Source organism: Pinus tabuliformis, chromosome 8 (assembly GCF_031772625.1).
Source record: "Pinus tabuliformis cultivar Carrire ecotype Pingquan chromosome 8, CPIR1, whole genome shotgun sequence".
NCBI lineage: Eukaryota > Viridiplantae > Streptophyta > Pinopsida > Pinales > Pinaceae > Pinus > Pinus tabuliformis.
In genome coordinates this window covers 1,962,981,124-1,962,990,261 of record NC_142294.1, presented here as the reverse complement: position 1 = coordinate 1,962,990,261, position 9,138 = coordinate 1,962,981,124, and the positions used below count along the sequence as shown (strand labels likewise).

The 9,138-nt window shown below is 42.7% G+C and overlaps 1 pseudogene across 1 annotated transcript in view; it reads right to left on the bottom strand.

Moving 5' to 3' along the window:
• Positions 1-870: 870 nt before the first annotated feature.
• LOC149244315 (putative RNA methyltransferase At5g51130 pseudogene) overlaps positions 871-9,138 on the bottom strand; it is a 54,038-nt pseudogene continuing 45,770 nt past the window's right edge. Inside the window, exon 2 of the transcript XR_016246726.1 lies at positions 871-2,227. The product of XR_016246726.1 is annotated as a putative RNA methyltransferase At5g51130 pseudogene (transcript). The remainder of the gene's footprint in view (positions 2,228-9,138) is intronic.

Genomic DNA, 9,138 nt, shown 5'->3' with positions numbered 1-9,138 from the left:
GGGAAAATAGAAAGCATCACAAGATCAATTATAAATAAAAAGTTAAAAACATGTGGTTGTATTTTGAAGCTTAACGAAACTCTACAAAATATCGTTTTCACTCACCTCAATCTTCAAAAAAGTATAAGATCAAGTTACACGAGACAAATCTGACGAAAAAAAAGCTCACAATCTACTATAGCCTGATTTTGTAATCTATTTCTTATATTAAAGTTGTTTTAATGAAATTACACTCTGCTAATCGAGCTTCAAACCATTAAATCAAACAAAGTAAACACAATATTCTCTATAATGCTCAAATTTTGTATGCATTCCCTGAATGCCAAACTTTTCTCGACTGTCCACATATAGGTAAGGCTTGTTCAATCACCAAAAAGCTAAGAGTCTGCGCATAAATGTCCTTTACAAATTAGTATATAAGACTAAACTTCACAACATAGAATCCTTCGAAATTTAACGAATGCCTCTATGCCATGTGCAGAAGATGACATGAAAACCAAAAAGGTCCCCCAAAAGCCGTATGGATAAGAGGGTTCATCCTTACAACAACAACAACAAAATACATTACTGCTTCTGGACATACATTTGTATACACATGAAGTTGCAGAATTCATTTTCTCGACCATTTATTTTTCAATCAAAATTTTCGTCCTAATGTAAGTACATTTAATATATGTAAAAGCAACAATTTACAAAAGCACATACATCACTCTCTCTTGCCTCTGCCAATTGATAATATACATGAGGTTGCAAATCATTCCTCTACCATTTCTTGTTCAATCATAATTTTCTTACCAACCATCAGTGTAATTTACTCTGTAAAACAATAATCAGTTACAACTAGTTACTCATAATTTCTTCCAAATCCTGTAAATCATTTGCGAAGCAAATAAATTGGCCTATTAAATCCAGCTGTGCTATTTGGCACATGCATACTGATCATTTCCATTGACCTGAAACCAATCTTGTCAAGCAGAATATCCCTGAAAGCATCTGGCTTGAAAATAATTTCACGGAAATTTTCTACCGCAACCTCGGACACGAGGCGTTTTCTTTCATAGGATTTCCAAGGTTGTGGTTCTAGCAACAAAATGCCACCTGGCCTCAATATTTGCCATATCTTTGCAAACAGACAAATCAAACCTTCATCACCCCAATTAAGGTGGACCCATTTGGTGACACTTAAGCACAGTACTGTATCATATGCTGCATCCAATACAGATGGGAATTTCTGAATGAAATTTTCAGTTCTAAAACGCACCCTTTCAAGCAGATCAGGATCTTTGAACTTTCCTTCTACATCATCTGAACCAGGATTCCTTGACATCTGCTTTGTTCCATGTCTGAAGAATCTCCTATATGAACATTTCAAATCCTTTGTGACAACTTTATCTTCAAAAGAATGTCTCCTCATGTCTGTACTCTCCAATTCATTCACTCTTTCTTTATCTTTAGCGAGATTGTCTGAACCAGAACCCCTCAACAATTGACTTGATTCATCCCTTACAGATCCGCTGTCTGCACCTCCCAAATCCTTTGTGACATCTTTATCTTCAAAAGATTGTCCCTTCATGTCCATACCCTCCAATTCATTCAATCCGTCTTTATCTTGAGCAAGATTGTCTGAACCAGAAACCCTGAACAATTGACTCACTTCATCCCTTAAAGATCCGCTGTCTGCATCTCCCAATTCATTTGTTGTATCTTCAGATGACTGTTCCTCCCTTTCTGTAACTATGAATTCATTTGATCTAGCTTCATCTCTGTTAGACTGCTCCATCCTGTCTGTATCCTCCAGGTTATTTACTTTGTTTCTTTCTTCAGCAGACTGTTTAATTGTTTCACCATTTTCCTCAAAACCAGCCATTGCTTTAAGGTTCTGTCTTGCTCTGCCTATCAGCTTGTCATCAATATCTATGCCAAGAATACTTCGACATGCAAACTTTTGTGCTATGCTGATAGTAATAAAACCCTCATTGCAGCCAATATCGAGACAATCCCTGCCTTCGAACCACTCCTTCTTTAAGACTTTCATCCTTGGGTCTTCATCCAAAGCTTGATCAATTCGGTAACCATAGTATGTGCGGTAGTTGCCATAGATATAAAAATGTTTCTGCTGCTTATGCTTGGTGGACTGACTTGAGCAATTTGTTCCTCCATCCTTCTTTTGCCTTTTATTCGACTTAGGCTCCATTTCTATGAGTGTAGTCCTCTACTGTAATCTCCCCTGTTGAGGTTAGAGAAAAAAATTCATATATTCAGTGGGCACAGTATAATAGAGCAGAAAGTAAAGACAATATAAAGCAAATATAGACACGGCCTCTACATTTTATGGTTGTCATGGAGAAAAAGATGGAAAGAACTCGTGTAGTATGTCAATATCAATAACATATTCATACTATATTCATAAGCACCACATTATCTGTGTAGGTGTGTGGTCTCCCTTGCTCTTCTATAGGCATGAAACATTATCCGCCCACTTACAAGCAAGGATCAACTCTGGCACAAAATGTAGGAGACACAAAATGTAGGAGAAAAAACTACCAAAGATCTCAATACTCATAAAAGGATCCTGTCATGAAATATTTGTTAATTTTTGGTATGTTCTATGCTAGAGCAATTTATTTGAATTTTCACAATTGGCAATCACATCAGCATTATGATAAACTGCAGATAGAACATAAATATAAAACGCAGAAGACAAGCCAAGACAAGAGGACACAAGATATGGCGCAAGCCAGGGACAAACCCCACAATGTGTGGGGAAACCCTTTGATCAAATCTTCTTTTATCTTCAAAGTTCAGCAGAGAGAGAGAGATAGAGTACAATGATTTTAAGTCAATACTTGACTTGCCAAATAGGAGATCAGACATCAGAGATCTTCACCTTGAAGATGACACAATGAGGTTGCAGATCTGATCCCAAGGACTGAAGATATGTAGCAGATGAACAGCTCAGTCAGTTACCCATATTACTGAAGCTTTCCTTCCATAAGACTCTCCTTCCTTTGCCGATTCACTGATCATGTCAAGGCTGCTAATCTGGTACCTTTCATAAGGACTGGTGCATGGCAGACCTGGTCATTTGTTAGGGCACCCTCTGAGAGCCACAACACCTTAACCATGCCCCACAGTTCACCTGATTACTGCAGCTAGCTTTCATACAATCCTCCAATGATACGCTGCCTTATAGGGCTGCTTACCTTCTGAACGCAGCTACTAAATAAAGGCCTCCAACTGCTGGCTATGGCCTGCGGCCTAGCCCATCAGTGGACTGTAACTTTAGTCCCTTCAAACAGTGATCCAAACAGCTCCTTAAACTACTGTCCCTAGCTCCTCCCTTTTGCGGATTCTTTTGCTCAGCACACCGAGATCAAGAACAGCTTGATTATGCCCAAACAATTTTGAAATAGGCCACGCTGTTACCTACAGCAATGTAGCATTATGTCAGCGGCTTAGGTGACAGCAACTGGGTCTCTTTGAGCTGCGTATAAGGGCTCTCCTTACTGCGGCTAAGGGCACTACTATACAGCTGCTTAAGACCTCCATTTGCTGTGGCTGGAACCTCCTTCTTTGACTGCGGCTAAGGCAGATTATGACAGTGGATAAGGAGTCTCTTTCTTGCTGCATATAGGGTCAATAGACAATGGATTCAAACCTTCATTTAGGGCCTATATTAGCCCTCCTCTCATCTGCGGATGGAGCCTCTTGAGACAGCGTATAGGGGCTTATTCATGCTGCACATAAGTCTCCTCTTATCTGCATTTAGATCTTCTTATAAGCCTGCGGCTAGGGCATCATCTGCACTGCGGCTAGGGCACAACTGAACTGTGGCTAGGGCATCAGCTACTGTATATTTTAGGTGTCCCTCCTTCTCCAAAAACCCAAGACGTGGAGAGGAGGAGAACACACCAAGAATGTGTGTTAAAATGACTTCAAATCCTCACCAATTTATACTAGAACGTAGATGATGAATAGACACGTCTATTGGGCTTCTGAGCCTACTCAAGTTTGCTGGTCGGCTTGGTAATAATTATATAAACAAAATAAATTCATATCTCCATAAATACTTATCGGAATCGGATGATCTTTGGATCAATCCTACACCTCTCGACGAGAGGGATCCAATAAAAATATCAGCTGTCATAAATAAGCTGATCCACATGGAGTTTGGCCCTAGTTGCCAATTTAACACTCCCTCTCAACTAGGGAGAACTCCATCCAGTGATCCATAAGTCCGACTGTACAATCTCGGCCATCAGTGCCCTGCACTGCTCTGCCCAACTCTGCTCAGCTCTGCTGGCTCTGCTCTGCTCAGCTCTGCTGGCTCTGCTAGCTCTGCTCTGCTCAGCTCTGCTGAACTATGAAGAAGAAGAATTGATCGAGAATGTCTCATACCATTCTCCACTGACCCGAAGTCAGTCTCAGAGTGCGTACCACTAGTCCCAGACTAGTCTCAGCCGACTCGAAGTCAGCTTCATAGTAAGTACCACTCCTACCACTGGTCCCAGACCAGTATCGCAGTCTCAGAGAGTGTACCACTGGTCCCAGACCAGTTTCAACCGACCCGAAGTCAGTGTCATAGTATGTACCACTCTCACTGGTCCCAGACCAGTACTGCACTGACACAAAGTCAGTCTCGGAGTATGTACCACTGGTCCCAGACCAGTCACAGCTGACCCGAAGTCAGCGTCATGGTATGTACAACTCCCACCACTGGTCCCAGACCAGTATCATTGATCCCAGATCAATGGAGGTCATCCTAGCATAGGGAGTACGGTAGATACAACGATGCGTCCATCGGTACTACTATGGTCCCTAACTTCATTTCCCTGCTCATTGATCAGATGAGAGGTACTTCCCATGAGTCCTAGACTGCATGGGTAGGATGCCTCGACAGGAGAACTTAATCAATCCTGTCCTCACAGGAGAACACATCAATCCTGCTACAATCGGTACTACTATGGTCCCTAACTTCATTTCCCTGCTCATTGATCAGATGAGAGGTACTTCCCATGAGTCCTAGACTGCATGGGTAGGATGCCTCGACAGGAGAACTTAATCAATCCTGTCCTCACAGGAGAACACATCAATCCTGCTACAATCACCATGGAGAACACATCAATCCAGGCCTCACAGGAGAACTAATCATCCTGCCACAATCGCCATGGAGAACACATCAATCCAGGCCTCACAGGAGAACTAATCATCCTGCCACAATCGCCATGGAGAACACATCAATCCAGGCCTCACAGGAGAACTAATCATCCTGCCACACAGGAGAGCGAATCATCCTGTTCCACAAGAGAGCGAATCATCTTGTCCCACAAGAGAGCGAATCATCTTGTTCCAGTGCACACCACCAGGGGAGGGTGAGTCACCCTGTGGTCATATGTTACTCCAGTAGAACTGCAAGCCCCCCAGAGCTCCCAGAGCTCAATGTATACAACATGTAGGACCCTTCTTCAAAGGTCTCTCGACGACTCCAAGTCGTTCAGGAAAATCACAAATTTGATCTTTCCTAGGGGCTCTGTCCTGTGCATCATCCTAATGTGATGGAGCCTCCTTGCTCATCGACTTACCATGATGTCTATCTGCTGGAGCAATCGACGAATACGGGATTCCTCAATAATCGAATCCCACCTCTGGTTGTCACAGAGAATCACAGTGGTACTCATCATGTGAACAAACAGCTCACTGAAGAGCTTCAGCAACCAGACTGCCTCACAGAAGGCCATACTAGCAGCAATGTATTCTGCCTTGGTGGTGCTGAGAGTCACCGACGTCTGCTTCCTGCTCATCCAGGGTATCGAGGCAGATTCCAAAGAGAAAGAGCACTTAAAAGTGCTTTAGTGATCCTCCACACTGCCTGCCCATTCAGCATTCGAATAATAATGCAATTTCATCTTTTCGGCAGTGTATCTCAATCCATGAGAGATTGTGCCCTGAAGATACCTCAGAAGATTCTTGGCACCAATCCAGTGAGGCTCAATCAAATATGAGCTCACCATGCTAACTGCAACACAGATGTCCGGACAGAGGTTCTCCAAGAACATCAACGCGAATGAGTTTATAAAACTCAGAGGCATTTCCCAAATCAGGTCCGACATCACTACCATATAACTTCTGAAAGTTAAGACCCTTGAGGTAGTCACAGGCTTGCAGCTTATCTTTTCACATTCAGAATCCAACTCCCTCTATCTCCTATAAATGAGAGGGTCTGCACCTGTCAGACATAGGTGCCGGTATGAGAGGTTTATCATCCACAACCTTCGAGTAATGGTTTGGATCAGTTTCACTCCTGGTGAGTCTCAGCTGCATTAGACAGCTATCAATCCTCTCATACTATGCCCGAGGTGTTTTGCTTCAAGCCATAGAGAGCTTTCTTCCACCTGTATACATGAGATTCCCGATCATGAGTCTTAAACTCCTCGGGTTGTTCCAAGCCTGTGGACCTGCTGCATGAAGGGAATGGTCCCCTTATAATATTTTCCATTGGTACATTTCAGACATGTACCTACATGCTCCTCTTTGAATTCAAGCATCCGAGTCACCATCTGACTCACAGACCTCCAGTGCTGAGTCAACGGACATGGTCCCCAGTGGACTTCTAGCAACTTGATACAACCCAGAACTCAAAACATCTTAACAAGATATATTTTCAAACACGTACCTTTCCATTGATAAGTGCCATCTTGTAACCTTTGATTTCCATTTCCGAGATGGTCATCGGGTTCTTCTTGCGATCAGGTACATAAAAGAGATTCAGGGGTTTCTTGCTTTCGTGGAGGAGTCGACCACTTCCTTGATGACCTGCATTACCAGTCATTCCTTTGATTATTGAAGATGTCCCAGGAATGATTGTTATCTTCATCAAGAGATGTGTCCCTGCCATTCGGACACTCCTTCGCATAACGGCCGAACTTATTTCAACAAGGCATCTGCCTTTCCTTTCACCCTTAGAACCGAACTTCCCAATGAAGGGATCATTAGATGGGCCATCAGAAACTTCTGCTGCGCCATTCTGATAACATTCTCTGCTTTGACTTCACCCTAGGTGAATTATGGGGAACCCATTGATCCTTCTGTCTTGTCCCAACTGCCTTTGGTGATTGCTCTTTCACTCTTGCTTGGGCATTGTCTTCACCTCAGCTCTGATACCATGTTAATTTTTGGTATGTTCTATGCTAGAGCAATTTATTTGAATTTTCACAATTGGCAATCACATCAGCATTATGATAAACTGCAGATAGAACATAAATATAAAACGCAGAAGACAAGCCAAGACAAGAGGACACAAGATATGGCGCAAGTCAGGGACAAACCCCACAATGTGTGGGGAAACCCTTTGATCAAATCTTCTTTTATCTTCAAAGTTCAGCAGAGAGAGAGAGATAGAGTACAATGATTTTAAGTCAATACTTGACTTGCCAAATAGGAGATCAGACATCAGAGATCTTCACCTTGAAGATGACACAATGAGGTTGCAGATCTGATCCCAAGGACTGAAGATATGTAGCAGATGAACAGCTCAGTCAGTTACCCATATTACTGAAGCTTTCCTTCCATAAGACTCTCATTCCTTTGCCGATTCACTGATCATGTCAAGGCTGCTAATCTGGTACCTTTCATAAGGACTGGTGCATGGCAGACCTGGTCATTTGTTAGGGCACCCTCTGAGAGCCACAACACCTTAACCATGCCCCACAGTTCACCTGATTACTGCAGCTAGCTTTCATACAATCCTCCAATGATACGCTGCCTTATAGGGCTGCTTACCTTCTGAACGCAGCTACTAAATAAAGGCCTCCAACTGCTGGCTATGGCCTGCGGCCTAGCCCATCAGTGGACTGTAACTTTAGTCCCTTCAAACAGTGATCCAAACAACTCCTTAAACTACTGTCCCTAGCTCCTCCCTTTTGCGGATTCTTTTGCTCAGCACACCGAGATCAAGAACAGCTTGATTATGCCCAAACAATCCTGAAATAGGCCACGCTGTTACCTACAGCAATGTAGCATTATGTCAGCGGCTTAGGTGACAGCAACTGGGTCTCTTTGAGCTGCGTATAAGGGCTCTCCTTACTGCGGCTAAGGGCACTACTATACAGCTGCTTAAGACCTCCATTTGCTGTGGCTGGAACCTCCTTCTTTGACTGCGGCTAAGGCAGATTATGACAGTGGATAAGGAGTCTCTTTCTTGCTGCATATAGGGTCAATAGACAATGGATTCAAACCTTCATTTAGGGCCTATATTAGCCCTCCTCTCATCTGCGGATGGAGCCTCTTGAGACAGCGTATAGGGGCTTATTCATGCTGCACATAAGTCTCCTCTTATCTGCATTTAGATCTTCTTATAAGCCTGCGGCTAGGGCATCATCTGCACTGCGGCTAGGGCACAACTGAACTGTGGCTAGGGCATCAGCTACTGTATATTTTAGGTGTCCCTCCTTCTCCAAAAACCCAAGACGTGGAGAGGAGGAGAACACACCAAGAATGTGTGTTAAAATGACTTCAAATCCTCACCAATTTATACTAGAACGTAGATGATGAATAGACACGTCTATTGGGCTTCTGAGCCTACTCAAGTTTGCTGGTCGGCTTGGTAATAATTATATAAACAAAATAAATTCATATCTCCATAAATACTTATCGGAATCGGATGATCTTTGAATCAATCCTACACCTCTCGACGAGAGGGATCCAATAAAAATATCAGCTGTCATAAATAAGCTGATCCACATGGAGTTTGGCCCTAGTTGCCAATTTAACAATATTTAACACCAAAAACTTTCACATGTAAGATGTGATAGAGTCATAGCAGTTTCATGTTATGAGTCACAAAGCTGAAAAAAGAAATCTGCTGAAAACACAGTTTCAGATATAATGGCAACATAAAAATGCTCAGGGTACAGGGAACAAATCATGCCAATCAGACATCTTCTATCATTTCCCAGTGTCCCACTAAATAGGGCTTGGCAGATGTCTAACGGGAAATGCTTTTAATGATCAGCAGCGTCCATGCATGCAGCCAATCATTACTAACACCGTTAAATCATAATTACACTTAATTTTCTCCATTTAACGGATTAGGTTGATTTTATGGAAACCCTTCACCTGATCCAACACCTTTTGTCATAG